Consider the following 6,987-nt stretch of genomic DNA (forward strand, 5'->3'; position numbering starts at 1 on the left):
TCTTCTTGAAGGCATGTTCTTCCTGGAAATGCTCTAGGAAGCTAAACTCTGAGGGAGTCCAAAAAGATGGAGATCCAAGGAAGATGGGGAAGAACGGTGTTTATTCCTCAGCAGAGGTCATAGGAGAGAATTAACTCTTCAAAGGTTCTCTGTGTTTTCTAAGTTAAAAACAACCCTCCTAAAAGGCAATGTTAATATTTCTTTCTGATACTAAAAGGGAGATTAACTCTAAAGTAGACACAAACCGTGATGGGCATAGCTGTGCTGTGCACGGGCCCCACAGGGGCATAGGGATGTGCATTAGCAATACCCATTGCTCCCAGCTGGATTGAGGATGAAGAAAGGCAGCACATGTTAGACCAGTGGAAATACAAAGGTCTACTAGGGCTGAAAACCAGGGAAAACCAGCTCAGTAGGAAGCAAAAAGTGAGAGACTGCAACGTTTCTCCTCAGTTGGAAGGTGCTCATCTCACGCCATGGGCTTGTTCCAGTGATTACTGTGTACTGGAGGTGAGGGTCCCAGGCCTGGAGCATATCTTTGGGCTGATAATGGCTTAGTGGTTGTACAAAGTGGTGGTTCCAGCATGACTCAAGCAGCAACCAGCTTCACCATCAAGTTGAAAGCCTGTGTCCCACGAGGAGCGCCAGGAGGTCAGCGGGGAACGTCTTGCAGTTAGTGTTGGAACAAAGGCTGGGTGTCCAGTTTTGGGGATAATTATCTAATTAAAATTTGTTATTCCTTATCAGGACATCCCTTCCTAATTCTCTCCTTGTATCGCTCTCCCCAGACCATTGCTGACCAACAGCTGCAATGCCTCTTAAGCCTGCAAATGACATCTCTAGAGCCAAGGTATTTTTATCCATGATGTCTGTTGGTGGAGAAGCAATTGCAGCTTCCTGGGATGGGTGTTTCACCGGTGGTGACAGAGAGGGAGCAAAGACTGGGAAGCCCAGCTCCAAGAGCTGCAGGTCTTTGTGCAGGTTGTTCCTAAGCAGGGAAACCTTGGAGTAAGGTAGACCTTCGAGAGACTTTGTGTCCTGCTCTCTTCTGGTCTGGCATCCCTCCTTCCTTCTGCACCTGGTTACTATTAGACTTAAAGAATCAGAGAATGGTTTGGGTTGGAAGAAGCTTTGGAGAGGCTTTCTTCACACTGAGCTGTCAACTGTGCGCACCAGGATTGTCCTCCTCCTTTGGAAAAGGGCAATGTATGTATTCCTGATGAGATTTGACTCTAAGAATAATCTGTGATGCTGGTGTTTGTCCCAGGATACTGTCAAGTGGAGTTATTTTTTCCATGTATCCTTGAGCAGAATGGTAAATACTGCTTCTGGCTCTGCTTAGTGGGTGGGACAGCAGCAGAGACAGCTTTCTGCACCCACAGCTGCTGCTGCCTCGATGCTTTTTTGGTGGTAGAGGTTTTCAATGTCAAGACAGCCTTAAATCCCAAACAAATAGATAAATAAATAAATAAACAAAAATAATTTTACAACACAAGTTTTTTTGGAGCCTCCAGATGGAGCTAGTAGAGAGGGAGTCACACTGGGAGGATTTTTTTTCCCCTCAACCTGAGAGGTCGGAGAATTTAAATACTTGACCAAGAGAAAACAAACAAATCTCCTTCCAATTCTGCAGTTACAAGGCTGGGGGCCCAGGAAATTCTTGGACAGGAGAGGGAAGGTATCAGCTAACCCTCACCCCCACCGGGGTGGACACCCGCCTCCATCCAACAGAGGACACATCTACACAAAAGGCGGCTCCTCCTTGGCAAGGAGAATGAACTCCAGACACACGTTGTGTTAGACACTCGGTGCTACCCCTGCCAATGACCCTCTCTTCCATGCCCAAGCAGGAACAGTACTTGAGATTGAGTTATAAACTCAGGAAACAAGTTCTGCTGCTGGCTCTGCAGGAGACATCCTGGCCAACAGCAGCAAGATAACCCGTCTCTGCCCCTCAGCTGCTTTTTAGCTGATATTTGCAAAATGAGTCAAAAGCACTGGCTGGGGGATGCTATTAAGGACATGGTCAGAGTTTCTTTCCAAGCACTTCTTATAGCACCTTCCAGTACCTGAAGGGGCTACAAGAAAGCTGGGGAAGGACTTTTCATAAGAGCAGTTAGTGACAGAACAAGGGGAAATGGGTTTAAGCTGAAAGAGGGGAGGTTTAGATGAGATATTAGGAAGAAGTTCTTCACTGTGAGGGTGGTCAGACACTGGCCCAGGTTGCCCAGAGAAGCTGTGGCTGCTCCTCCCTGGAAGTGTTGAAGGCCAGGCTGGATGAGGCTTTGAGCAACCTGGTCTAGTGGAAGGTGTCCCTGCTGATGGCAGGGGGCTTGGAACTGGAAGATCTTTAAGGTCCCTCCCAACCCAAACCAATCTGTGATTCTAAGACAGGGTGCACCACTAGCGTGGGAGGCAAGCGGAGCAGGAAACCTCAGCCAGCCACCTCTTAATCAACAAGCAAACCACAAAATGAGTAATCCTGACCTGTTAACTTCTCCTCTCCTCACCAGAGAAGTTAAATACGGGTGAGAGTGGCTGTGCTACTTCTGTGGGCTTTTAAGGTGAAAACCTAAAAGATTAGCAATGCTTGTTGTTGGGAAATACTGTGTCACAAGAAACCCACACGCTGTTTGGTGACTTCTCTTCATGTGGACTGGTGGTGGTGCCAGTGTTGATGCCTGCAGAGCAGAGCACCTAACTCCACGATAAACATCTGCCTCCCCCGAGAAACAGCAAAAGACGGAGGAGACGAGCCACATGGAGACCAACCAGAGGCCACCTCAGCGGGTCTAAGGCATGTTGGCATCAGTAGGTGGAAATGCCTGGAGGATGAGGGGAGCTGGCTGGAGGGTTACCAGCCATTCCCATTTCTCCCTGCAAAGGCACAGGACATGAGGTTGGCTTTTTTGGCAAGTGCTGGGCAATTCATCTGCACGTTGCTCAAATGGAGAAATAATGATCGCAGGCTCCACGTGAGCCGTTCTCCCGTCCAGCTGCATCGTTGCAAAACTGGAGGTGGGGGAAATTAAAGCTTCTCTCCAGGTTGTTAACAGTAAAATCTGAGGAACTGTGTGGTCTCAGCATCTACAAACCAACTCCCCATAACCAAACCCCTGGCAGCACCTCCCCAGCACTGTCCCAGCCTCCCCTGCAGGGTTGGACTGGTGTTAATGGGAATCACCCGCCCTGGCTGCAGGAGAGGGCAGTGGCCAAGTGCTGCTGTTTGAGGGCATGGTGGAGCACCTGAAAGTTTGGGGGTTTCTAACTCAACCATTTACAAGATGAGGCCAGGTTGGATGAGGCTTTGAGCAACCTGGTCTAGTGGAAGGTGTCCCTGCTGCTGGCAGGGGGGTTGGGACTGGATGAGCTTTAAGGTCCCTTCCAACCCAAACCAGTTTGTGATTCTATGATTCTATGATTCTGTAGAAGGGCCTCTGTGGAGCAGAATCCATGTCTGCCTCTGCTGTCCTTCCACGTACAACAAGAAGTTTACAAAATGCCATCCCTTCCTCCCTTTTTTAATATCCCCCTTTGCAACAGTGGAGCAAAAGAAGAAAACTTATTTCACCCTCTCTCAGGCACACGTGCTCCTCACTGAAGCCAAATCAGCTGAACTGCTCCAGTTTATGCCTGGCAGCAGGATTTAGGCAAGCCCATTGCCACCACTGCAGGGACACCGATGCTTAAAGTTCTCTGAGGTTTTGATAGCTGATCTGTGAGTAAATGGACCACGTTATACATCTCCTGGGGACCAGCATTGTACTGGGCACAGAGGGTGAGGATCAAATGGAGGTATGAGGTACAAAACATGGGATGGTAGAGCCGGATGATATCTGAGGGTGTTTCACCTCTCCTGCCCGTGCCCTGCCAATCTGCCTGCTCAGAACAGGGGAAGGCAACCAAGGACCTCGGCAAAGCCCTGCTGTGACTAGTCCCATCTGCCAAAGCAGAGCACATCCTAATGAAATATAAAATAGTATTAAAATAGAATATATTACAATATTCAATAATAAAATAAGTTGCTAAGAAAATATTAAAACCCACAAATGCTCTTCCTAGCCTGCCTAATGCCTCTGTTAACGAGCCCGAGGTGGGCCAGATGTCTACATAGGGTGATGCTCAGTGCCCGCACTTTGCCATCATTGGGGTCTCACAGCCATGGCTACTGCCTAGGCCAGACCAATGAACTAAGCTTTGCCACCTTAGATCTTATCTCCCCAGCTTTTCATCTGTTTTCTGCTTGTGTTGGAGCTTCCCACTCCTTGTCCAGGTTTGCAGTAAAACGCAGACCATGAACTGCAGTGGCCAACCTGTAAATGGAGGTGGCTGCCCTTGGAGGAGGTGTGGGGCAGAGCAAAAGCCTCCTGGGCTGCCCAGGCTTAGCTGTCGGCTCTGAGAGAGGGCTGAGTATACGCTAATTGCTAAATAATTAATTACCTGCTCATTCCTTCCTCCCACTCTGGCTCCTGGGGCTGCCTACTAACAACACTGCTGAAGTTGTCTGGTGAAAATAAGATGTGGAAGCACATGAGCAGACATGTGGATATGTATGTGTGTGTATCTGTGTACCATCAGATGAGTTTCAGCAGCATCCAAGCAGGATCATCATCATGAGTCCTCTTTGATGGAGCTGGTTCATGGTTGTCTGAATGAATGTTCCCAACGTAACTGCAGCACGCGACATTTCCCCTGTTTTCTAGTCTGTAGCATCTTTTAATCATAGATTGGAGTCATAGAATGGGCTGAGTTGGAAGGGACCTTAAAGATCATCCAGTTCCAACCTCCCTGCTATGGAAAAAAATACAAGGTTTAAGAAGTTATTCTAATTCCAAGAAGTGCAACTCTTAAGTACAGAACTTCTAAATATAAATTTGAGTACAGGGAGGTGAGTTCAGCTGTCTTCAGGAATTAAATTAATTTTATGCCTTAAATCATAGAATCATAGAATCACAGACTGGTTTGGGTTGGAAGGGACCCTAAAGATCATCCAGTTCCAACCCCCCTGCCAGCAGCAGGGACACCTTCCGCTAGACCAGGTTGCTCAAAGCCTCATCCAGCCTGGCCTTCAACACTTCCAGGGAGGAGCAGCCACAGCTTCTCTGGGCAACCTGTTCCAGTGTCTCACCACCCTCACACCAAAGAATTCCTTCCTCACATCTCATCTCCATCTCCCCTCTCCCAGTTTAAAGCCATCACTCCATGTTCTGTCACTCCCTGCCCTTGTCCAAAGTCCCTCCCCAGCCTTCCTGGAGCCCCTTCAGGTACTGGGAGGCTGCTAGAAGGTCTCCCTGGAGCCTTCTCTTCTCCAGGCTGAACAGCCCCAACTCTCTCAACCTGTCCTCACAGCAGAGCTGCTCCTGCCCTCGCATCATCCTGGTGGCCTCCTCTGGACTGGTTCCAGTACATCCATGTCCTACTGGATGAATGAGTAATGAATGAGAAGCACCTATTTACATGCAAATAGTGGTAGAAGTGATCATGTTTTACTCATGTTTGGCTTCTCTGCTTGGGAAAACGGAAAATTTTGCACAAAGTGTCACTCGCTGGGGTTGCCTTTACCTCTTCTCCTGGGAAGGAAACACTTTCCTGGAGTGCCATTAATGGTTTGGTACAAGGAGCTGGCTGTGTGCTAGACCTCCTCCTGCTGAGAAGAATTCCTCTTGGATTTGCAGCTCCTTGGGAAAGCAGCACATCAGGATGGCTTTTTCAAGGTTTCTTCTCCCTCCCCATCCTCCCATCCCTTTGCTCTCAACCCAAGGTCTCACTCTCAGAGCTTTGTTTTCTTTAATAGCAGGGTGCTGTCTGTCTGTCTTTCAAGTCATCCCACACATACTCCTGGCTTGGTTTCGACATTGCTTAACACATCTGTGGGTCTTGCACTCAGGTCTTCTGTGTTATGTGCCTGGGGGGTTATCTGAGTCAAGAAAGACCAAGTTTCTCCCCCCAGATCCTTGCTGCCATCCTGGGACTCATTTGGGTGGTGTCACTCCTCGCTCCCTGCTTTTGGGTCATCTTGGGGGTTTTGCCACTTGAACAGTGTGTTGCTTTGGTCAACGTGCCTGGGTCTGGACCTTCCACGTTTCTTCCACTTTCTTAGGTGCTACTCTGTCATGTGAGGAGGTGGGGTCACAGAATGACCTGCACCCCTCTTTTTGTTCCTCCATCCCTCTCCAGTTTCCCTCCTTTCAGCTGGTGAGCAGTAGATCAGAAGAAATCATGTCCTCTACTAATCCCATGGAGGTTTCTTTGCTCGCTGGTAACTTCTGTCAACTTTAGAGGGCAGCAAGGGTCCCTAAAGCTCTGCAGGACATGGGAGGTGTAGGAGAAGGAGCCTTGTGTTATCCAGCTGTGTGTCTACACTGATGTGGTGCACGCCACTCTGTTCAGATGAGCATGGAGACAGTCATGCAAGCACCTCAATGATTTATTTAACTAATCTAGAAATGCCAGAAGTTGCTTTGTACCAGGGGCCCCAAAACTGAGTGCAGTATCCAGATGCAGGCTAACAAGTGCCAGGTAAAGGGAAACCATCGCTTCCTCAATCTACTGGCTGTTGGCTTGATCTAAAAGTGATGAATATTCAGGGGGACCAAATCTCTCATGCAACATTTTGGGGTTTCTCTGAAATGCTGTCAAAAAATAATTAGGAGAAGAGTGGGTATTTGATGGAAATTAGAGATTAGACTGTCCTCTTTATCTCCCACCTCCAAATCTGACTTCATGTTTCGCCTCCCAGCTGGCACACTGGCAGGTAAAATCACAGAATCACAGAATGTTGGGGATTGGAAGGGACCTCAAAAGATCATCCAGTCCAATCCCCCTGCCAGAGCAGGAACCTAAATGAGATCACACAGGATGGCATCCAGGTGGGTCTTGAATGTCTCCAGAGAAGGAGACTCCACACCCTCCCTGGGCAGCCTGTCCCAGGGCTCTGGCACCCTCACTGTAAAGAAGTTTCTTCTCAAGTTTAAGCAGAACCTCCTG

Source organism: Antrostomus carolinensis, unplaced genomic scaffold, assembly GCF_000700745.2.
Source record: "Antrostomus carolinensis isolate BGI_N321 unplaced genomic scaffold, ASM70074v2 scaffold20364, whole genome shotgun sequence".
NCBI lineage: Eukaryota > Metazoa > Chordata > Aves > Caprimulgiformes > Caprimulgidae > Antrostomus > Antrostomus carolinensis.